Source organism: Adiantum capillus-veneris, chromosome 4 (genome assembly GCF_014529385.1).
Source record: "Adiantum capillus-veneris isolate H3 chromosome 4, ASM1452938v2, whole genome shotgun sequence".
Classification (NCBI taxonomy): Eukaryota; Viridiplantae; Streptophyta; class Polypodiopsida; order Polypodiales; family Pteridaceae; genus Adiantum; species Adiantum capillus-veneris.
Genome location: NC_140934.1, coordinates 73,657,933 through 73,683,279, shown reverse-complemented (window position 1 = coordinate 73,683,279; position 25,347 = coordinate 73,657,933). Strand labels below are relative to the sequence as shown.

At 48.2% G+C, this 25,347-nt stretch overlaps 1 long non-coding RNA gene across 1 annotated transcript; it reads right to left on the bottom strand.

The window, feature by feature from the left end:
• Positions 1 to 438: 438 nt before the first annotated feature.
• On the bottom strand, positions 439 to 24,758 carry LOC147459410 (uncharacterized). The gene is made up of 4 exons (XR_015187865.1): positions 24,507 to 24,758; positions 24,198 to 24,253; positions 23,955 to 24,119; positions 439 to 595 (listed from the first exon to the last, which is right to left on the bottom strand). It is a non-coding gene; the product is annotated as an uncharacterized LOC147459410 (long non-coding RNA).
• Between the last annotated feature and the right edge of the window lie 589 nt (positions 24,759 to 25,347).

Sequence of the window (25,347 nt, the reverse complement as noted above, 5' to 3'; positions counted from 1 at the left end):
TATCATCCATACATCCGACTGTTCATTTAAAATATTTGCCTGAGGAATGTGTGTGACTATAAGAGGAGCATTCCACAACCGCTAGCATCGCCGCAAAAAAAAAATAAAAAAATAGAAAGAGAAAATATTATGTGTGTGCGGCAATACCAATGGCAAAACACGCGATACTGGTTAAACAACAATATACGCAGTAATAGTCACGGATATATACCCACGACTATTACCGCGTGCATTCCCATTGCTATTACCACATATATTATCGCTAAACGTCTTTTCAAAAATAAAGGTGCTCATTTGGGCTACCCAATTTTGGGTGGCCCAAATGAGCACCTTTATTTTTGACGTGCATAAAATATATGAAACATCAATTGTTTTTTGAAACATACAAAAAAAAAAAAGAAATTGAAACCACTTTACCTTGACAATTTAATGTGCAGAAGATCAACTATTTAAAGAAGTTACAAATAAAATAAAAATAGTTGTATATACATTGTGCCACAATGGGACTTTCTGAAAGTTTGGACAAATATTTTTCTATCTAATCCTCTTGCTCATCGTCGTTGTCCACATGCACGTACGTTTGATCACCTTGACTCTACATAAACCCAGTTCAAATTAAACAAATATCAACAGATCAAAACAATTGATACAAAATTACCGCTTGTAGTGATCTAATCGTTGCATCGAATTGCTTGTGAGAGATGTGGTTGTTCTCGAACAACCATCGCCAAGTTTCAAATTCTATATGTCGCTCCCAAAACTTGACCATCTCTCTGGTTGGTCAACTAAGAGTGATAATTTCCTAAGTTCGCAATATCAAAAACAAATCATTAACTAAAATCTTTATAATCATCAATTTAGGTTGTAATTTTAACCAATCTTACATATTTGTCCTTCCATGCTGCTTTGCCTCCCGAGCCATAGTGCATGGAAGTTTGTCTGACCCGAGCTTCGTATTGTTGTCTGTAGGATGAAACTGTTGGAGCCTGATCGCTCTTTTCTTGCATTGCCCACTCCCACTCCACATCTCCCATGTTGCCACCATGATAGCTCCTGTTTGGATCTCTAACTTGGTTGGCCATTGCACGCCGTACACTGGACTGCTTGTTTTTCAAAAATGTTTTTATGTAGCCCTCCAATTATTGTTTTGAAAAACATTGATCGGGGATACTTGAAAATCTAGCATGTAGCGCGTCCGCAATGTAGCATGCATGAGCGGGAAGCTAGTCTCTAAACTTTACAAAACAATTCTTATACTTCAGGTGTATAAGAATCTAAAGATGACATCAAAACACCTTGCCCTCTGATGTACCAAAGTCCACCTCCCCATCATATTTTACCCTGTAGTAGCATCCATGCATGTCTGACATGGGTGCATCTGTATCCTCATCCTCTACGTAAGGGGCGGCACGCTCTAAAATAGGAAACTCCGTCCCCCCCACCAAAACAAGCGAAGCCACAAGATCCTCCATCGCTTTGTCTCTCTCGATGCTCGTTGCCTTGAGACGAGCGTTGATGCGTGCCACTAGAAGAAGTGCGCCGATGGTGCGCTAGCAAAGCAGGAGTGGAGTGACATGGAATCCTGCAATGCCATGGGAGTGGGACCTCTGGATGTAAAGAGTCCCTCCTTGACTCCCCCATGGCATGAACTACAGAGAAAGATCATAGGTTGCAAGTTGTTGTCGAGTGTACCAGCCAAACAATGCATTTGACGAACGGAGGTACTGGTCCCATAAAGAGATAGCCCATTGTAGGTCTGGATCTACCACCGGTGAAGAACCTGAGTAGAGTAGGTGTAGGATGGCCATGCCTACAATTAACAAAAATAAATCTATAACACTCATGGTTTAGGGTTAACTAGCAATAAATAAGCTTAATTTCTTTGCTTAGTCTCACCGCCTCAAAACTCGGGTCCACTGGAGGCGATGTCCACCTTGGGTGGGAGCCAACCTGGATGTGAACCAACCAAAAGAAGAACCAAATGGCTGCTCCCCACCATGTGGTCTCTCGTCTAACATCTACATTATAGAGAGTAATATGAGATTTAGCTTTTCCCCCCTACTCACTCATATATATATATATATATATATATATATATATATATATACACACACACACACACACACAAGTATCTATGCACATAAGCACGTAGATACATATACATACTAGTAGACCTAAGCAAGGGCTAGTAGTGCCAAAGGTCAAATGGCACCTCTTTAGATATCATCATAGTCTCAACTGTGGTAAAACCAAAGGTACGTTGCAGTAATCATGCATGAATGGATCAATGACCGCAATACCACAATTAAAAAATGACTATACCCAAGAGAAAGTGTAACCTTCGGGTGTTATGCTCCCGCACTTAGTGCCTACATACATGCATAAACAAATATATATGCACATCCACCCCTATAATTTAAGTATATACTCTCTATAATTAAGTATAATTTAAGTATATACAATTACGTGAATGTAGCCATCGTTTTGAGTAGAGATAAAGATCTAGTGTTGTAAATGTAGCAATTGTTTTGTGTTGTGCACAGTGCAAGAGTGCTTCTGCCTCTATAGAGTTCTTTGAAGAAGAGCTTCTTTATTGTGCTTTTTGTGCCACATCTCTTCACAGCAGCTGCTTCTTTGAGGGATTATTGTGAACATTACATGTTTTCCTCCATTCTAAGGTACTTTGCCATTGAAAGCTTTCCAACCAAATGCCGCATCCATAGAGAGAAAAAGAGGGAGAAAGAGAAGGATAGGTAGAAAGAGTGAGAGAAAGATAGAGAAGGTAGAGAGAAGAGCGCAGAAATTAATTTATGAACTCCATCTTGGGGACGTAAAAAAGGTATTTTTCAAAGCACTCTACAGAAGCCTCTTCACTCTTGCATGACACACCCCACAAAATGGTGGCTTCGCTTACAATCGTTGCTCTTTACTTACTTGCAAGCTCACATGCACAAATGACATTCTCTCTCTCTCTCTCTCTCTCTCTCTCTCTCTCTCTCTCTATACATCATGCTGGTATGCGCAACTGTCCTCGTGGTTTCAGAGACACGGGTTCAGTATGGAAAGATTACCCCCCTTCCAATACTCTCTTGAGGCTCCATCATTGGCAATTACACGAACGGAGATTAATAAAATCATCCGACAGGATCTTATACAATTGAATACTAAGACGACATGGGTAGACCCTACACAAGAATTGGGCACGAAGATGGCCGACTACAAAGAAAACTTCCTACAACTATCTGAAGATGGATTTGTGATTCGCCCGAGTTACATGGATACCCACCTGTCTCATGGTTTGAGATGTGCTATTGGTCAGATTCGTACATCCTCACACCAATTGGAAATTGTATTTGGCAGATTTAGGGAAATCCCACCTGAGAGCAGAATTTGCAAGTTATGCGGAATGGAGCCGGAGATAGAATTACACTATATATGCCACTGCAAAGTATACTATGAGATACGTGGGCGTTTTCATTGCCTCTTTAAAGAAGGATTTGGACCTCTAGATAGAATCATGCAATACCAAGATCAAAGATGCTTAGGCTTGTACCTACTGGAACTACATCGGCACAGGGATAATCTAATGAGAAGACAAAGAGCACTACGGCCTCAGAGGCAGATCACAGACTTCTTCGGATCGAGAGAAGCAAGAGTGGAAGGGGAAGCAAGAGGCCAGCAGCCAACACAAAGGAGTACCCACATTCATACCAAAGGCACCCTTGTAGCAGGCTACAGTGTCACTTTCACAGGACACAGTTAGTATAGTGGTCTAGGTTGTTTCACACTGGACGGACCCTCTGGGTTGGGAGTGACACGTGGCAGTGGCAGGGTACCGACGGTGGTCTAGTGGACATCGTGGCCAGGTCACCACATGGCTGACATTTATGAGCCGTTGGTGGCCCTTTATGGTGTTACATATGAGTAGTAGCGGTTGGTCAGGGAGATATCTTCTTCACCTTTGGTCCAGCATCATGGTTCGAGGAGAGAGAGTCCTAGACAGAGCACATTAGCACCATCCCTGCACATCTGAGCCTCGACAACCCCATTGTACCTGTGAGTCCTGGGCTGGAGCTGAGGGTGCTGCCACGCCAGAGTCTGTACACGGTTCTTTGAGCTAGTCGAGTCCACATGTTCTGGTCCACTGTTGTGTCTCTGTTGTTATCCATTGTTTTTGTGTTTCATTCTGTTTGAGAGAGTTTCCATTTGTTTGAGTGAGATTGTCTCGCACATTGCACTGAGGGGCACCCACACTGTAGAGAGAACGACATATTATCCGCGCTACAGGTGCTCTCATTTTGGCGATCACGGTGGGACCTCAACTGAAGTCTCACTCCGTTGAGTACCTGGTTTCTTCGCTTCGCCTGTGCAGCCTGTTGGTCTGGTCTAGTTTCACCCTTGACAACTTAATCTAGCTGGTCTAGTCTCTCGCCTTGTTGGTCTTGTCCTCTCTCCACCCTGGTCCACCCAGTACTCGTCCTGGTCTAGTCCTTCTCGTCCCTGGTCTAGTCCTTCCTCGTCCTGGTCCAGCCAGGTGGTCTAGTCACTCGCCCTGGTCTAGTAGAGTCTAGACCAATGTTCAGCCAAGTGAAGGTTGTCTTGCCCAAGTGAAGGTCTTCTTGCCCAAAGCTTGGTGGGGTTGGCGGTTACTGCATAACACATACAAGGAGGTCTTTGGAGCTTCAAAGTGCACTACTGAGTCCTCTGAAGTACTACCACAGAAGGCGTCAACCCTTGGTGCCCAATAGAAGCATATTAACCCCATCACCCATACCTACTCATACTGCTACCTCCATTCCTTTGACCGGTTCTACATCCTCCAGGTCACCTTCTCCGGTAAGGCTCTCCCCCATTTTGTTACAGCAAGCTAGGGAGCAACAGACTTAGGAGCAAGAGGCCATGGAGGAGCTCACAAGTGTTCTGGCAAAGGTGAACATCAAGTTCCCTACCTTTAAAGGTCTCTCCGCAGAAGATGCAGACGACCATGCTCGGAGGTTTGTCTCTCTTTGCAAAGGTCGTGGCCTCAACAGAGAAGACGCATACCTAGTGCTCTTCCCGTCCACCTTGGATGGTCTTGCAGATAAATGGTACAGTCAGTTTGTTGAAAACCACTTTACTACTTGGACCATGTTAAGACAGCAGTTCTGTGAAGCTTTCCGACCAGGGGATTATCAAGAGAAGATTCTAGATGAGTTGGCCAACCTGTTGCTCCAGCCCAAGGAGACATTTGTAGAGCTCATGACCAGAACAAAGTCCCTGGTCGCCAAGATGCCTCAGCAACCAGGGGAATTCATGGTGAAGAAGTGGGTAGAGAAGGCTCTGCCTAAGACTTCTCAACAAAAGCTCAGAGAAAGTCTCCGTCCTGAAGCCAGTCTGGAGGACTTTGTTGCTACTGCTACTAGAATAGAGGGAGCAAGAAGGCAATTCACTGACTCTCCTCAGTTAGATACTGCCCCTGTACTCGTGGACAGTCCATCAGACCCTTTGACTTCTTTAAGAAGGGAATTGGAAGCCCTAAAGTTACAGCGGGCCCTTCACGAAGAGAGATCCTTCTCTCTCAGACAGGAGAAATCTCCACATCAAGAGGCTTATGATCAACTTAAAAGAGAGTTAGAAGAGCTCAGGTCTCAGCAGGAGACTAAGGCTATGGTATGGTGTAGTTCATGCCGCTCTCCAGCACACCCTCCACAGGACTGTCCCCTTTGCTCTTATTGCCACTTCTGCGAAAAATCGGGTCATGAAGATAAGGATTGCTACTATATAAAGGGATTGCACAAAATACAGCAAAGTCTTGGTCCTACTCTCCAACAGGGGTTAGCACCAGCATCCAACATGGTTTCCCACTACAGCCATCCCAACTACATGCCACCTTTGCTCAATACCCCTGCTGTCCAAGGTATGTCAAGTACTTTCCCGACTCAAAGTTTTTATAATGCTAATGCCACCTCAACCCCTCAGAGCTTCTACACTTCAGCCTCCAACTCCATGCAGCAACCACCTCGTCCCACGTTTCGTCCTTCCAATCGGCCCATACTCTGCTACAGATGCGGAGAATATGGGCATTATCAGAGCAAGTGTCCTGTACCTAAGGGGTCCCCTCCTTGTCGTCATTGCCCTGATTCAAAAGATCACTACAATAAGGATTATCCCACGCAAAGGGCATCCACGTCTTCAAGCTCGACTCAGAACCAGCAAGAATTCACCTTCCCAAAGATAAACTTGATTACTGTGAACATCGTGCCTCAACCATCACCTGCTACTCATGTGGTTAAGCCACTACAAAAGAAGGAGCCTGATGGTGTCCTTACTCGGGCACAAAGAGCAGCTCTTGGTCTCAATCTGCCCACAGGTCCACCTCGCCAATCCTCACTTCCTCAAGCTGTTCTATTTGATCCAAAGGACGACTCCTTCAAAATTGCTCAGAGCAAACCAACTTCCCTGTTATCTGACATTGATGGAGCCTTCTTGGAAGCAGTGGCTGACTTGGAACAGATTAAGGCCCCAACGGGAGCCCAGTTCGAAGGTGCCAAGCCCACAGCAGAAGCCATCTTGAAAAATACTTTTCAGCAGGTGTCACTATACGATATGCTAAGGCTCGACGCCACACTTAGAAGTGACACCCTGTCAGTCATTCAGTCTCTGTACCCGAGGGCTGGGCCTAGTGGCGGGCACCTCCCTGTACAGCCCTCAGAGTCTTATTTGATTTCCTATCCATCTGCTGTTAGGTGCAGCGGAATGAATGTTGTATTTTCTCAAGATTAGTGATCCTTATTGCTCAAGGTTCCTTTTAGTTCTTAGGGAAAGAGAGAGCTTGCCGTCTTATGGAGAGTGCTATGATCACGAACAAAGTGAGTGGATATTGTGCGTGCAAATGAATGAGACTGAGAGAAGGAGAGAGAAGAGATACGACACCCGAGAGGTTGTAAAACCCTACTCCGAAGGCCCCACTCTCATCGGCAAGAGTGGTCTATTTCTTGATTGCACAAAGGTGTACAATGCGTATGCAATGGACTATGCAACTTGGTCTATGCCGATGACGACGACGGTGACGACGACGACGATGGCTGAAATCTGAGATCTTCTAATCGCTGAATTTCGGGACTGTTTCGGTGGCTGAAAATGATTGTTTTGGCTGCGTTTTCTTGGCTGAAAAATGAGGTTTCTTAGGGCTGAAAATTGATGGTCTTTACGGGCTGAATCTACTACACTTTAGGTGAATAATGCCGGTCTTAATTTGCTGCTGAAATCCAAAAACGCCAGGGGCTGAAATTGGTCCTTCTGTCGCCGCGGTTCTGCAAATGCAAAAACGCTAGGCTGATCTGCTGTGTCGTGATGACGCCGGGGCTGATCTGCTGTGCACAAATCGCCAAGGCTGATCTAATGCAAAAACGCTAGGTCTTCTGTGGAGAAAACGCTAGAGTAGTCGCGGGGGTTAGTCTTGTTGAGAAGTTGCCTGATGAGAAAGGTGCTCCTGCTGCCTCTTCTGCCATTTAGTGCTAACTTGGGTTTGCTTATATATTAACTTAGCAAAATTGCCCTACCTACTTTTGTTGGAAAGTCACTTAAAAATAATAAGTGAAAATCCCAATAAATAGGAAAATAAGCTAAATGCACTGGAAAATTCCCCTAACTGATGCTGATGGATTCTGATGGGAATTCCGATGATCATGCTCTGTGCAACCGGAGGATATGCATCTATGCTAAGTGACTGGCATGCACGGTCTACAAATAGACTCACAAAAGTGTCAGATCACTGCTAATCTAGAATTGACTTGACTTGACTTGACTGAACCCTGCTGTGGTGTAGCTTGTCCACGGACACATAGGGTTGGGATGTGTCACGTGACATCCCCTCCTTTTCAAAGTGAGGTACTGGTACCGAACTGTGGCGTCGAGGGAGATCGCCAACAGCATCCGGAATCCTGGAAGGGACTCTTCGCCGGCCCACTCTGATGTGTGGGTCGTGCGGTACTTGAACTTCATAAAGGTCTGCAACGCTTGCTTCTTTGGGCCGCGCCGAAAGCGAGACAGAGTCTTTTGAATCTCCTTTCTTGCGTCAACTGCGTCTAGAGAGCTGCTTCTTTCGTCTTTAAGAATCTCCATGGCTGAAAATTCCTGAAACCATCTCCAACACAAAACCATGAACATACCCATTCCATGTAAAGTGAAGGAAACAAATCTTGTCTTCTCTAAAGACTGTGTATGCAATGTAGATAAACATAGAGACGGAGTGACAACCCGTTCATCAAACACATGCAAACAATGCACTCGAATCTTTTCTTTTTGATCGAAATCAATCAACTGTGGCAAATCACAATGGAAATGCCCATGCTTGGTGCTCATACTATCATGTGCTCTTTTGGAAACTGTGTCATGCCAAGGAAGAGACATGGAATGTGACTTCCTGACATACAAACATTTCAACTTTTAATGAACAATCCGCATACATTCGTGTTCATCCATGAGAGAAACGTGCTCAACATACAGTATGTCATGCCTAGCAAAAGGGATCACATAACGATGCTAACTAAAATACAGGAAACCTTCACAAATGAAACACTCGAACAATGCGTGCGTATCAATCATGCGAACACATAATACTTCCTGTGATGGTTCTTTGGACCAAGGCTCGAGAGCCAAGATCGGTTCGTCCTGAATGATCAAATCGTCCTGGGGGGGTTCTTTGGAATCTATCGAATCTTCTTGTGGGGGTTCTTTGGACCTCGACTCGAAAGTCGAGATCGGATCTTCGTGATTGATCGAATCTACAACGAGGTTAGTTTCGCTAGGAAAAGCATCCACTAACACATCATCCTTGTGAACAATCACATCGTCTTCATGCAACTCATCATGCTTGTGAGAAATCACATCTTGATCATGCAAATCATCATGCTTGTCTTTGTCATCCAAATTATTATGCAAATCATTGGCATCCAAATCATCATGCTTCACACAATCATGGAAATCCTGTGTGTCATGCTTTGGAGAAGAAGAAACGAAGAGAGTCTCCTTTTCCCGATCCTATTGAATCTGTGCCTGCATTCGAGAAAAAAGTCGCAACATCTCTTGCCTTATTGCTTTGTTCTCGTGATCAAACTTGGCTTGCATTTCTTTGTTCTAGCGATCAAATTCTGCTTCTCTTGCTTTGGCTTCCAAGCGTGCTTGCTCGCTCTGACGCGCTATGGCTGCCATTCCTTCTTTGTATTCACGATCTATGGCTGCCCTTCGTTCTTCGTAAGCCTTTCTTTCTGCTTCTCTTTCTTGGTCTAACTCGTCCATAGGAGTTCGTGCAATCTTTGTCGTAGATGGGGAAGGGTCGGAAAAACCTCTTGGTGAGGAAAATTCTTCTTCGCCTCTCTCATGCTCATCACCTCCAAGCGAAGTATCCATTCCGCTTCGAGTGATGACCATTCTGAAGTCGTGGGTTCTTGTTGGTCTTGGGTTCTTAAGTCCACGAGGAACTTGGGTTCTTGGGGGTCTTGGGTTCTTGAGGTCCTTGATTCGTGAGAATCTTGGGTTCTTGAGGTTCTTGAGGTTTTCTTTTGCTTGCAAATCGCGTTGGAGAAGGATCTTCTCTTCACCCGAGTTCTACCCTTTTCTGCGGGCGCACCCCTTGGCGGCCTTGCGCTCACACCAAGGTTGCTTTTTCCCACCTCACGTCGATTGGCCGGCCGCTAAGTGCACGGTCCGCTCTCAATGAGTGAAAAGAGACACAAGGGGAGACTGGACAACCCCTTCTTTCTTGGGATTCCTGTCACTCTTCAACAAAACACGATTAGGAATCGCCACGCCCAAGTAAACTTGAGTTCGTGCGATCACAACAAGCAAAAAATTCTTGTGGTTCTTGTGGTTCTTGTGGTTCTTCCCTTGAGTAATGCATAACACTTCCAAAGCTCTGATACCAATGTTAGGTGCAGCGGAATGAATGTTGTATTTTCTCAAGATTAGTGATCCTTATTGCTCAAGGTTCCTTTTAGTTCTTAGGGAAAGAGAGAGCTTGCCGTCTTATGGAGAGTGTGTTCGTGAGTGGATATTGTGCGTGCAAATGAATGAGACTGAGAGAAGGAGAGAAGAGATACGACACCCGAGAGGTTGTAAAACCCTCCTCCGAAGGCCCCACTCTCATCGGCAAGAGTGGTCTATTTCTTGATTGCACAAAGGTGTACAATGCGTATGCAATGGACTATGCAACTTGGTCTATGCCGATGACGACGACGGTGACGACGACGACGATGACGATGACGACGACGATGATGACGACGACGACGATGGCTGAAATCTGAGATCTTCTAATTGCTGAATTTCGGGACTGTTTCGGTGGCTGAAATGACTGTTTTGGCTGCGTTTTCTTGGCTGAAAAATGAGGTTTCTTAGGGCTGAAAACTGATGGTCTTTACGGGCTGAATCTGCTACACTTTAGGTGAAGAATGCCGGTCTTAATTTGCTGCTGAAATCCAAAACGCCAGGGGCTGAAATTGGTCCTTCTGTCGCCGCGGTTCTGCAAATGCAAAAACGCTAGGCTGATCTACTGTGTCGTGATGACGCCGGGGCTGATCTGCTGTGCACAAATCGCCAAGGCTGATCTGATGCAAAAACGCTAGGTCTTCTGTGGAGAAAACGCCAGAGTAGTCGCGGGGGTTGGTCTTGCTGAGAAGTTGCCTGATGAGCAAGGTGCTCCTGCTGCCTCTTCTGCCATTTAGTGCTAACTTGGGTTTGCTTATATATTAACTTAGCAAAATTGCCCTACCTACTTTTGTTGGAAAGTCACTTAAAAATAATAAGTGAAAATCCCAATAAATAGGAAAATAGGCTAAATGCACTGGAAAATTCCCCTAACTGATGCTAATGGATTCTGATGGGAATTCCGATGATCATGCTGTGTGCAACCGGAGGATATGCATCTATGCTAAGTGACTGGCATGCACGGTCTACGAATAGACTCACAAAAGTGCCAGATCGCTGCTAATCTAGACTTGACTTGACTTGACTGAACCCTGCTGTGGTGTAGCTTGTCCACGGACACATAGGGTTGGGATGTGTCACGTGACATCTGCTCCCCTCACCAATTATAAGAGTCCTCGTCTCACTGTATCTATTCTTGGGCACCAGCTATCCGGCATCATTGTTGATGGTGGATCTGGAATCAATTTGATGCCCGAATTCACTATGATGGCCTTAGGTCTAAAGCCTACCCGACCTGCTCCTTTCACTGTTACATTGGCCGATCAAAGAACAGTCTACCCAGTTGGCATAGTCGACAAGGTGCCTCTAAAGGTACAAGATTTCACTTTTAACTTGCATTTTGTGGTAGTTAGTCTTCCCCAGGTTGAGGGCGGATTTCCCTTGCTTATTGGAAGACCATGGCTGCGACACACTAAAGCACTCCACGATTGGGGAAACGATGCAATGTGGATACATACTTCTGGCTCCCCGATGCAACCGATTCTCTTAGAAGGAGGTATGGATCCCGTGGTGCAACAAGTTTCTTTGTCAATGGAAACCAATCCTGAACATGAACAGCCTACTCTACCTGACGGGTCGGATGAGGATCTGTTGGAATGGTTGGATGCTACCAAGTCTATGCCTTGTTATGGAGTCTCTATGCACTGTTTGCCTGAAGGTACACCCTTTTCAAATGTTTCCATAGTTACGAAACTTAATGAGCCACCTGAGCCTTTGAAGAAGCAGAGAAACAGGAAGAAATCTCCTCTACAGGAGTTCACTCCCCCTCAAACATCAACCCCTTTGGTGTCTCTTTCTTCTTCGACCAGAAGAAAGCTCTCCTCTGTGTCTAGCAAACTCCATTCTCAGAGCCCGTCCTGCAAGATGAATTCCAAGATCTTGATAGCTGTCTTGCTCATGATAGCGGTCTGCTCCTTACTTGTACCTAGCTACCCTTACCCCCTCGAACTTACCCACAATCAAAATGCCCACATCCTTCGGGTTCACAGTTGTGGCAAAGAGATCATCAAGAGCGCCGAACATTGTTGTTCCCATCATCTACATGAGAGTCACCAAAACAATAGAGAGCAGGCACTAATGTTCTCCCCTGCTAATGCTATTGTAGGCTCCTGGCGGCAGGCCCTCCATTGGTGTTGGCTCCTACAGAATCCTCCCTTGGTGCAGCAGGCCCTCCATTGGTGCTGGCTCCTACAGAATCCTCCCTCGGTGCAGGTTCCTGCATTCTGTTGTTCAGCAGATGGAATTGTCGACCGCTTGTCTACCCCTAGCTCTCTCCCCACTCCCCCTCGTCCCTACCCACCCCAAACCCTATCGCCCTACCCTCCCCTCCCTTGCCCTCGCCCCTACCCTCCCCCTCGCCCCTACCCACCCCACCCCCTCTCACCCCTACCCTCCCCCTTCCCCTCGCCCCTACCCACCCTTGCCCACCCCCTCACCTCCTCTCGCCCCTACCCACCCCACCCCCTCTCGCCCCTACCCTCACCTCCTCTCGCCCCTACCCACCCCCTAACTCCCCCTCGCCCCTACCCACCCCAACCCCTCTCGCCCCTACCCACCCCCTAACTCCCCCTCGCCCCTACCCACCGCAACCCCTCTCGCCCCTATCCATTGGTCTCACCCCAGCCCACCCCCTCTCGCCCCTATCCATTGGTCTCGCCCCAGCCCAGTTAGAATTCGCCCCTATCTTTGGTCTCGCCCCAGCCCAATTTGGCTCGCCCCTATCCAATCGCCCCTACCCACCCCCTCACTTCCCCTCGCCCCTCCTCCTCCCCTCCCCCTCTCTCTCTCTTTCAATTTTCATCTGCGCCACCTTGGTTTTTTTCAAACTCCCGCCCGCCGCTTTTCACAAATGACCCGATCAGCCTCTGCTTCCGATGTGGCCGAGCAGACCATCTACGATTTCACAGATAAGGATATTGATGGGAAGGATGTGAGCTTAAGCACCTTCAAAGGCAAGGTCCTGTTGATCATCAATGTAGCTTCTCGCTGCGGTCTTACAACTTAGAATTACAATGAACTGGCAGAGCGATATAGCAAGCTGAAAGATCAAGGTTTTGAAATTTTGGCATTTCCTTGTAATCAGTTTGGAGGGCAAAAGCCTGGAACGAATCAGCCAATCAAAGAATCATCTGTGGCCATTCTGTTGTTGCTTCTGCAATCATTATGGAGCTTAACCTTAATTGCGGCCTTACTCGGGCTTATGGTCATCTCTCGTTTGGAGGAGAGTGTTATTGCAATAAGATGAAAGGTTCATCTATAAGCATGGACCAGGTCATTTTTTCTATCAGTATGGTTATGGAGGATAAATATGCGCTGGATCCAAACCAAGCAAGTACCTACAGCATTTGAGTCCGTTTTGGGGCAGTGCTTTGCGTGCCAAGTTGCAGATTTCGTCCGCCGTCCTCTTCTTACGCCACAGCAGTAGACACAGATGGAGGCTCCAGCTTCGCCACAGAGGGACTCGCCCGAAGCCCCCTCGCCCGACCCCGCTGAGCCCACCATTCGACTTGCTCTTTCACCGACTGAGCAAGCGAGCCTTGCCGCTGAGGTAGAGCGTTTGCAGGCGACTTCGGTCATCTACAAGATTCTCGGCACCCGACCTAGCAGAGGAGAGCTGCGTGACCTTCTCCAGGCTTGCCTTCTCGCAGAGGTGGGCAAGATCTTGGATGTCCAGATTCTCGGACGGGGTTACTATCAGATTGAGTTTGAGACCTCCGAGATGGCGTCCAAGGTCATAGCTATGAGTCCACTGGCCATCCGAGCATCACGCGCCCACTTTCGACAGTGGCGACATGATTTTGACCTGGCTGTGGATGTTCTAGTAGAGGAGGCAGACATCCCCATCTCAGTCTACTTTCCGGGTTTACGGAGGGAGTACCTACCACTTCTTTCCAAGATCGGCTCCGCCATTGGGACTGCCCTGGAGTCACCTCGTACGGCAGCATCAGTAGCTGCCAAGGCGGCTGGCATCCCCTTAGTTCGAGTTTTGGTCAGAGATACCCACACGCTCCCGAAGGTTATCCTTCTACCTCGGGTGAGTGGGGGTTGGTTTAGACAGAGTGTGGAGTACTCGGGCCTCCCGAACCAGTGCTTCATTTGTCGACAGATGGGCCACCTAGCGAAGGCTTGTCCACAGAGGAAGCCGCGACTTGCACCACAGCCTTAGCCCCAGCCTGCCAGGGCTGGCCCGCAGCCACAGTCAGCGGCACAGTGCACACATGCAGAGCCACCCTCCGAGCCTGGGGCTCCAGCGGATGAGGGGTGGCAGCAGGCCCGTGGCTGATGACGCCAGGGGCCACAGCGTCAGCCTGGCACTCAGAGTGGCCCTCAGGTGCCTACTCAGCAGCAGTGGGTTCCCACGGGGAACCGCTTTGGTCCTCTTGAGCAGGAGGAGATCCTTGCACCAGCCCCCACCTCCGCTTCACCCTCGACAGCGGCTCCCCCCCCCAAGAGTTTCCCCCCTCTTCCTCATCCTCCCCCCCGCCTTCTGCTCCCGTCACCTCTCCACCTCGCCCCTCTACCTCTGTCACCCCATCCGGCCCCTCTTCTCCTCCGCTCCCCCCAGCTCCTTCTCCCCCCCCCCCTCCTGCTCCAATTCCACAGTCGACTCAGGAGAGAGGTCCCTCTCCGGCGGCTAGGAGATCTCTTGGCAGCACCTTTGCCACGAGTCACCTAGCGAGAGAGGGTCAGCCCTTCTTGCGTCCCCCTTTGCAGATTCAGACTTCTTCCCTTGCAGCTATCCCTCGTGGTCTGACGAGCATTGACCTCAGACGCTGCTAGGACTTCTTCGACTACGGGTTCACTCGTTTTCCCGGCGATTCCGCAGCAGACCATGAGGGAGCCTGCTTCAGGGTCCAGGCTTTGTTCCTCGCCGCTAGGGGGACAGAGGCCTTGGACTCAGCAGTTGGTTTCTCCTTCCCCCTCTGTGGTAGGGCCGAGACAGAGTGGTCCCTCAACTCAGTGTTGGGATGGTTGCATACACAGGTCCTAGAGTTCTCTCACCACATGGGAGAACTTGGAGTTACAGATTTGCTGCAAACTTTGTGGCCATTGGCCAAGTTTGCGGTGACACCCCCAGACTCAGCAGGATGTAGGCACATTGTGGTGTACTTCTTTACTGATACGCAGTGTTTGCCTTGCTATGTATACATTCATGAGGACTCCTGGACAGAGGAGGTTGCTTTACGCACGGCCCGCTCTGCTTGGGCTTGGGCTAGGCACTCACTGCAGTCACGCCTATCTAGAGGACACTCGGATGCGGATTACTCCCCATCCAAGCCAGCCTCGAAGATAGCTCGTCTTGCTGCTGCGGCAGCATCTGTTCTCTCTCGCTCCCCATGAGGATCGTCTCATGGAACGTGCAGGGACTAGGTGGGCCCCAGTTTCAGCGACAGCGGGGCCGATTGCGTCAGGAGCTTCAGCGTTGCCTTGTGGGAGGAGAGATTGATCTCCTTATGCTTCAGGAGCACCATCTGTGTGAGAGCCGCATTCGGCGATGTGGTCAGATTTTGCGTGGACGATATGATACCTTTTGGTCAGCTGCTTTTGGACCTGGAGGCATCCAGGGTGGGGTATGTATGACTATTGCGGCAGCAGGCCATTGTGGGCAGAGGGATTATTGTGCCAGGCAGGGCTCAGTGGATTACCATGAAGGTTCAGGGTTGCCTTGTGGGCTTCCTGAACATCTATGCGCCCAATGTGGCCAGTGCTCGTGCAGAGTTTTGGTCACAGATTGTTGAGTCTTTGCCGCAGGCCGATCATTGGTGTATAGGAGGGGACTTCAACATGTTGGAGGACCCTTCTGACAGGATTGGTGGCAGCCATGCTATTGTGCATGGAGTCAAGTTGGCAGCTTGGGAGAGGTTGTGTATGACTTTGAGGGTCTCGGATACCTGGCAGTAGTCTGGTTTTGTGAGGCCCCCAGACAGTCTTGCCTTCTCTAGATCGGACCGCAGAGTGGGGGGAGTGAATCTATCGCAGATAGATCGCTTCTACACTAGTGACCACTTCAGTGACTGGGGGGATTAGTGGGCATCCTGGCAGGGACATCCTTCTCGGACCATGCACCAGTGATCCTCACAGTGGCAGACAGGTAGAGGAGTGGGAGCACGATGCTTCGCATCCCAGAGAGGGTCTTGTTGGACTCAGCACTCAGAGAGAGGGTAGAGGCTCTCTGGATAGAGGACATGGACAGCCAGGTTACACCTGCAGACAGAGTGGCCTCAGGCCTAGCTCAGCTTAGCCACTTTTTTCTTCAGGGGTCTCTGGCTCGTCGGGCTACAGCGAGAGAGGAGGAGCAGTGTCTCAGACGAGGCATTGCTTCACTACAAAGGATGCAGGAGCAGCATCCAGACAGTCCATGGTTAGAGGAGAAGTTACAGCAGGCTCGACAGGAGCTTGCTAGCACAGAGGAGAGGCGTCATGAGTTTGCCTTCCACCGACAGGCATCTCAGTGGACTCAGGTGGGTGACAGAGTGATTGGTGCTTTGTTTGAGACAGTGGGACCTCGGCACTCGCATGCCGAGGTCAAATGAGGAGGCCCGATGGGTCAGTTGCTTGTGAGCCCGAGGATATGCGTGCAGTTGCTACTGACTTTTACCATGAGTTACTGTCGGCTGAGCCCCAATCAGAGCGGCAGGATGCATGCAGGAAGCAGGTTTGGGCACAGATGCCTTGTCTTGTGACAGAGGAGATGCGCCAGAGGCTAGAGATGCCACTTCAGCTTGAGGAGCTGCACACGGCTCTTAGGGCCCTCCCTCGTGGTAGCTGTCCAGGTGAGGATGGTTGACTCCCAGCTTTTTCTTGGAGTACTGGGACCTGCTTGGCCCATATCTTTGTAGTGCTTTTCAGTACATTTTGCACAGAGGGGTGATGCCTGACAGCATGAGTGAGGGCCTGATCTACCTCATTCCCAAGGAGGGTGGCTCCTTGGATGAGATTCGACAGTGGCGCCCCATCACCATCCTCAACTCAGCCTACAAAATTCTTGCCAAGGCTCTGAGTTTGAGGATTCAGCCACTTTTGGAGAGTCTTATACATGGGACTCAGACAGGTTTTGTCAAGGAATGCAGTATCCTTGACAACATCTTTACTTTCTGGGAGGCTTCTGCCCTTGCACGACTCCGTGGTGAGGACCTTGTGATTCTTCTTCTCGATTTGAGAAGGCATACGACAGAGTTGACTGGACTTTCTAGAGGGCACTTTAAGCAGGATGGGCTTCTCAGATGCTTGGATTAGAGGGGTGTAAGCTTCGTACAGACAGGCTCACAGTCAGGTGCTTTTGGCAGGAGGTAGAGGTGAGCGCTTCATGCTCACACGCTCGGTCAGACAGGGTTGTCCTCTTGCCCCCTTTCTCTTTCTGTTCTATGCGGAGGCGATGAGCAGATTTTTAGTGTCACAGCAGGTTGGTCTGCGGGGCTTAGCACTCCCATTCGCGGAGATGAGCTACTGGACGCTGAGTTTGCCGATGACTCAGCCTTGTACTTAGAGGGCCAGGAGGCCAATCTGCACAGATGTGAGCAGGGTTTGGAGACCTTTTGTTGTGCATCGGGCATACTGATCAATTGGAGAAAGACAGTGGCTTTCTCGGTTGGTAGTGCTCCTGTGCCATATTGGATGCCAGGAGAGGGTTTCAGGTGGATTCCCCCAGGGACTGCAGTTCGGTACTTGGGTTGTTACGTTGGTTTGGACTTGTCTCCCGAGCAGCAGATTGCTCCTCTTCTCCTGTCCGTCAGGAGAAAGCTGTTACATTGGAGCTCAGCACGACTTTCGTTGGCTGGTAGAGTAGTAGTTGCCAACCAGATGTTGTTGGCAACTATGTGGTACATCACTTCCTGCTCGATCTTCTCGAGTTCTTATATCAGCCAAGTAGAGAGGCTGATCAGAAACTTCCTTTGGTCAGGACGTGACACTCAGATAGCCCGAGCCAAGGTGGCTTGATCGGTCATCACGCTTCCTTGTTCTCAGGGAGGGCTTGGGATCATTGATCCAGCACAGCAGAGCAGAGACCTTCTTGGGAAGTTCGTAGTCAGAGGACTTCTTCCAAGTGAGGAGCCCTGGAAGGAGTTCTTGTTGCAGAGGCTTCGTGCCAAGGTGCCTCAGTTAGGAGGCCCTTGGCAACCTTCGACCCAATGGATCTTTACAGAGTTGCGCCGAGTGGGTTTGAGCAGGAGACTGGAGGACCGCTTCGCTGTGAGTTTGCTTCGATCTTGGGAGCTCTTACGGCATGGCCTGGAGCAGAGACAGCCGACGTGCACGGAGGAGCGCCTACGGTAGCCCCTCGTCTAGAACCCCATGGTTAGCACTCAGAGAGGCCACTTGGTTGGTAGTCGGCCTCATGTTTCATGGGGTCCCATGGCAGCAGGTCCAGCGCGCTCTCTAGGTGACTGGCTAGCGTTCACAGGTTTGTCAAAGGAGATGCAGGGTTTCCAGCTACTACAGGGCATGAGAGGGGTGCAGAGCATGTGTCAGGACATCTCAGAGTCAGTTCCAACTGAGTGGCTCACGTTTCTCGAGCCAGTAGCACCCCGGTGGATGGGAACCTTCACACGACTGGAGGTTCTCATTTCAGTCAGGGCCTGCTCAGAGACTGTCCCAGCCCAGTTCTTCGAGATTCAGGGTGGGGGACGATTACAGCGAGTTGCAGTAGAGGCCCCGCAGGTAGCAGAGTGCTGCTTCCAGAGGATCTGAGTTGTGGGCATCCATGGGAGGACTTGCGTCATAGACCCTGACCCAGCAGCTCTTGAGACTGGACACTGGAGGCTATGGGCTTGGGAGTGTTGTCCACTGGCACGAGTACAGTGGGATCCTGGTGAGTGGCTATGGAGGGACCCCTTCTCTTCTGCAGACCACCCAGGAGTCCCATTCTTTCAGTACACTGTTCGGCTTGGACGTCATATACTTGCAGCACAGAGAGAGGCCCGCCCCGCTGCAGCACGTCATTGGCAGGAGGAGGGCCTCATACTCGAGTTCTTGGCAACATTTTGGCAGAGGCTGTGGGACTCCAGACAGCCGAGGTGCGTCACTTTGTTTCAATGGCTGGTTGCACACAGAGCCATGGGCCTGGGCCTGGGCCTTTCTACACCATTGTCCAGGGTGTGCTCAGATGGCACTACCGTCCACCTGTGTTGCTCTTCCCTCCTCCCATCTCTTGATTTAGCCTCATTGTATATATGTTGTTCTTTCATTGGGAGAGTCTCCCCATCATGTTTTGTTGTAGCCCTCTCTTGCAGAGGTGGTTGTAGCCCTATGGGCAGTTTTCATTAACTAATAGAAGGATCTTTTTCTCGGAAAAAAAAAAACTTACAGATGCTGGCCGAGGGGCCTAAACCCTAAGAAGAACAAGTAGCAGAAGAAGAAGTCCTACCATCTTATGGGGACCCCATCTGATGGGGCCCCAGTGACATAAAGGGATTAAAATAAAGCAGGACTCACACACACAACTGATGACGTGGCAGCTGTACGGACGCTCCGCGTTTTGCGCTGACTGATGACGTGGCTGCTGTATGGAATTCTGCAAATCACGCTGGCAGCTTTTTGGCATTGCTTTTGGACCAGAAGCTTTTGAGTTTTGAAGGCTTTTCATTTAAACTTGTTAGATGCAGCGAAATGATTGTTTGCGCTTTGCTCAAGATGAGTGCTCCGAACTGTGCTCAAGGTTCCTTTTAGTTCTTATGGAAGGGAGAGCCTTCCGTTCTTAATGGAAAGTGCTATGATCACGAACAAAGTGAATGGACAATGTGCGTGTAAGTGTATGAGACTGAGAGATAGGGAAAGAAGAGAGATACGACACCAAAGACGTTGTAAAACCCTCCTCCGAAGGCCCCACTCTCGTCGGCGAGAGTGGTCTACTTATTGATTGCACAAGTGGTACAATGCGGATGCAATGGACTGATGCAACTAGGGACTATGCCGATGACGACGACGGGGATGACGACGACGACTTTAGGGCTGAAATCTGTGGTCTTCTATCTGCTGAAAATCTGCAAATCTTTGGGCTGTTTTGGGTGGCTGAAAATGACTGTTTGGCTGCGTTTTTATGGCTGAAAATGGCTGCTGTCCTTGACTCCAAAACGCTGGTTTGATGCGGCGATTGAGGGTTGAAAACGCTGCCCAAATGCAGTTCCAAAGCTGCGTTTTTGTATGCTGAAAAACGCTGGATGAATATGTTGAAAAACGCTGTCTGCTAATGTTGGAAAACGCTGGCTGCTGCAAGGCTTGATGGCGATCTAGAAACGCTAGAGGATAGGGATCTGCTGCGGTCAAGGACTGCTGAAAACGCCAGGCAGAGGTGGAGTCTGGCGATGGCAAAAACGCTAGGATTGGGAGGATTGCCGGCGATAAGGTGCTTGATGGGGGTTCCTGCTGAGAAGATGCCTGTTGAGCGGGAAGCTCCTGCTGCCTCTTCTGCCAGAAAGTGCTAACTTGGGTTTGCTTATATATTAACTTAGCAAAATTGCCCTACCTGCTTTTGTTGGAAAGTCACTTAAAAATAATAAGTGAAAAATGTCAAAAATAGGGAAAATAGGCTAAATGCACTAGAAAATTCCCCTGACTGATTCTGATGGATTCTGAAGGGAATACTGATGATCATGTTGTGTGCAACCAGAGGATATGCATCTACACTAAGTGACTAGGCATGCACGGTCTACGAATAGACTCACAAAAGTGCCAGATCACTTCTAATCTAGACTGACTGGACTGACTGAACCCTGATCATGCTATAGCTTGTCCACGGACACATAGGGTTGGATGTGTCACGTAACATCCCCTCCTTTTCAAAGTGAGGTACTGATACCGAACTATATGGTGTCGAGGGAGATCGCCAACAATGTCTAGAATCCTGTGAAGGACTCTTCGCCGGCCCAGTCTAATGCGTGGGTCATGCGATCCTTGAACTTCATAAAGGTCTGCAACGTTTGCTTCTCTGGGCCGCGCCGAAAGCGACTCAAAGTCTTCTGTGGCTCCTTCCTTGCTTCAACTTCATCTAGAGACCTGCTTCTTTCGTCTTCAAGAATCTCCATGGATGAAAATTCCTGAAACCATTTCCAACACAAAACCATGAACATACCCATTCCATGTAACGTGAAGGGAAAAAATCTTGTCTTCTCTAAAGACTGTATGCAATGTAGATGAACATAGAGACGGAGTGACAACCCGTTCATCAAACATATGCAAACAATGAGATTGAATCTCTCTCTTATGATCTAGAGCAATCAATTGTGGCAATTCACAACGGAAATGCCCATGCTTGGTGCTCATACTTTCATGTGCTCGTTCGGACACTGTGTCATGCCAAGGAAGAGACATGGAATGTGACTTCCTGACATACATACTTTTCAGCTTTTCATGAAAAATCCGCATACGTTCGTGCTCATCCATGAGAGAAACGTGCTCAACATACAATATGTCATGCCTAGGAAAAGGGATCACATCCCCATGGACAGACTGCCCCCTTTCCAGTACTCTCTTCGGACACCCTCAATGTCTCTTACACGGGTGGAGATTACTAGACTCATTCGTCAGGACCTGCTTCAGCTGGATACCAGGAGGACATGGATAGAGCCACCACAAGAGTTGGGCACAAAGATGGCTTTCTATAGAAAGCATCTTCTCCTCACAGGAGATTACTAGACTCATTCGTCAGGACCTGCTTCAGCTGGATACCAGGAGGACATGGATAGAGCCACCACAAGAGTTGGGCACAAAGATGGCTTTCTATAGAAAGCATCTTCTCCTCACAGGAGATGGTTTGTGATTCGACCCAGCTACATGGACACACATATGTCTCATGGTTTACGGTGTGCTATTGGTCAGATACGCACATCCTCACATCAGCTGGAGATTGAGACTGGTAAATTCAGAGGGATACCAACAAACAGTAGGATATGCCGCTTATGCCAACTAGAGCCAAAGACAGAGCTACATTACATGTCATTGCACAGTGTGATACGGGGCCGTTTCCACTGCTTATTCAGAGAGGGTTTCGGTCCTTTCTCCAGGGTCATGAGTTATGAGGATCAGAGATGTCTTGGGCTATATCTACTTGAGTTATACAAATATAGAGACACTTTACTGGGGAGAGATAGAGAGAGACAGTCCCAGAGACAAATTACAGATTTCTTTTCACTAGATATGGGACAGCCAAAGATGCAACCATCACTGCAGAGCTCGTCCCATACTCATTCGACCACTAGCGGCACTCTCATCGACCGAGCACTGGAGCTACGGAGATCCAGACGGCCACGATTGAGGAGAGGGGCTACACAGCATCGACGGAGACTACAATAGAGAATTTGAGCCATACTCTCTAGACATCCAGAGTGCAGATGAGGATGGATTCTAGTAGTAGTATCTTTGTTCTAGTTCTTTTGTACCCAGACATGGTATTAGATTCACCATTTTGTAACAGATTGGTCTCATAGGTCATTTTGGCTTTTTGAAGACGTTAATATAACAATATATTTCATCTCTCTCTCTCTCTCTCTCTCTCTCTCTCTCTCTCTCTCTCTCTCTCTCTCTCTCTCATTTTGTATGCGCAACTGTCTTCGTGGTTTCAAAGACACACGTTCAGTATGGAAAGATTACCCCCCTTCCAATACTCTCTTGAGGCTCCATCACTGGCAATCACACGAACGGAGATTAATAAAATCATCCGCCAGGATCTTATACATCTGGACACTAAGAGGACATGGGTAGACCCTACACAAGAATTGGACACAAAGATGGCCGACTACAAAGAAAACTTCCTACAGCTATCTGAAGATGGTTTTGTGATTCACCCAAACTACATGGATACCCACCTGTCTCATGGTTTGAGATGTGCTCTTGGTCAGATTCGTATATCCTCACACCAACTGGAAATTGAATTTGGCAGATTTAGGGGAATCCCACCAGAGAGCAGAATTTGCAAGTTATGCGGAATGGAGCCGGAGACAGAATTACACTACATATGTCATTGCACCGTATACTATGAGATACGTGGGCGTTTCCATTGCCTATTTAAAGAAGGCTTTGGACCTCTAGATAGAGTCATGTAATACCAAGATCAAAGGTGGAACTACATCGGCACAGGGATAATCTAATGAGAAGACAAAGAGCACTACAACCTCAGAGGCAGATCACAGATTTCTTCGGATCGAGAGAAGCAAGAATGGAAGGAGAAGCAAGAGGCCAGCAGCGAGCACAAAGGAATACCCACATTCATACCAAAGGCACCCTCATTGACAGGGCGACTGAGCTTAGGAAATCGAGACGACCACGACCGAGATGCAGAAGCACACTTCATTGGAGGAGACTACAACAAAGGATTAGAAGCATTCTAGGCAGACACCCAGAATGCTCCTAAGAAGTTTATCTAATACTTTGTATTTAGTTTTTCGCTTTTTTTTTTTTTTTTTTTCGACACACCAGAGGGCCCACAGGGGGAGGTGCTTATCCCTTCCAAATATTAGCCATGTTACATGGTCGGGCAAGGGCCGCGTACCATCGGGCAAGAGCCACGCGTAGGCATCACCATGGCCACCTAATTGATGCACCACATGCTGGGAACGACGGAGAGAACTCGTAGCAACCAGCTAGGAACCTCTTCCTCGGGTGACCCACCCGAGGAGGAGGATGCACTCGAGTGTCCAAGGGCAAGAGCCCTAGCAACGTGAACACCAGGTGAGCACAAGGTGTCCCTCTAGAGTGTGACCCAATAGGGGATCTGAACCCACAACCCGTAGGTTGAGAGGCCAAAGCCTTACCGTTAGACCAACTCTTTGGGGACTTTTTCGCATTTATTTTCACAATCTCACACTTTTCAGACATTGTACCAGATTTTCAGACATTGTACCAGATTCACCACTTTTGTATCAGTTTGGTCTCATAGGTCACTCTGGCCTTTTGAAGACGTTAATATAACATTTCATCTCTCTCTCTCTCTCTCTCTCTCTCTCTCTCTCTCACACACACAAAATAACACACATGCATGCATAGTGTTTATGACTTGCCTGTCATGTCCCCATTCCAACAGTATTTCTGCTTGTTTGGAGTCCTTGTTTGTGTGTTGTACTAAGGTGTCTAGTGAGCTCAATCCAATTGTGTTTGTCAGCTTGGATTTGCGACAACGTTTTTTACACAATGCGTTATATCGATTTTTAACAGCATTATCAGTCCTGAAATTTGAATAAGTGACCGCTTAGATTAACTATGTGGAACTGAACATATGGCTTCAGCAAGTAAAAACAATTTACCTGCCTGGAACAAGTTTGGCTATCTCAGTCCAACGATTTCCATAAGCATTGTGCCCCTAGTAAGAATTATTAATATTTCAAACATTAATCGAAACGATTGTTGTGTGTAGTTTACTATCGTCATCAAAAGTTTGCACACTTTCAAAAATCTTTATGCGTACTCTACATACATACTACTGGTAGCTTCTCTCTCTATTATATTCATTAGTGGCTAGATTCCTCCCAACTCAACATCGGCACCCTCGCTCCCTCAATTTGTCATTTGTTGCGTCAAACAAAAGCAAACCCCGGATGGTTCCGATCCCTTACCGATCATAAATTGAGTCTTGCGTCTCTCGATCTACGCCAACCGAGCACCATCAGTTGGCTGCACTTACAGAGCACTAAGAAATAAACAAAAATCTGCTTCCCCGTCGTCCACCTCCCTGCACCCTGGTCCGCCGCCTTGCACATGGGCAGGCCTGCTGCTGCATCCCCGCCCCTGCATCCCCGTCCTTGTCCCTGCCTCCACCTTGTGCTTTGTCCCTCCCTCCCTTCTTCGCGTGATGCTGCATCTGGAAAGATTCGCTTGTTTTTAGTTTTTCGAAATCGTTAGGACATATTGCGTAGATAATAAATTTTACCCACGATCTTATAATGACAAGTTGCACAATGTGGTGATATATTCTGAAAAGAATTCAAAAAAGTCAGATGAAAATATGGTGTCCAGACATTTTTGTGCCAAAGAGAGGCAAATGCATGAATGACGGATTTTGAAGGTTTTCGATCCTGTACTTGAGAGAGAGACATACATGATTGTCTGCATTAACCTTGAGAAGGATGATAAAGATGGGTGTGTGTGTGTGTGTGTGCACCCATGCATGTGTAGTGGGAAGAGTACGAATGGTTTCTCCCATCTGCTCGGCCAAAGGTGGTATCAAAGCTTTTGTTCACAGATGTGAAAATAGATTATTTGTGTAGAAGAGGATTGTCGACAACCTATGGAGCGGTAAATTGCTAGCGGATTTCTTTCTTTATGCAGCAATAAATTGTGCAAAATCATCAAGGTTGCTTGATGGAGGCTCGAGAGTCGGCAACATTAGTTTTGTTAGGTCGTTAGTAATTACATGCAGCGAAGTGAAGGAGAAAAGCTATGGTAAGGAACTTAAAA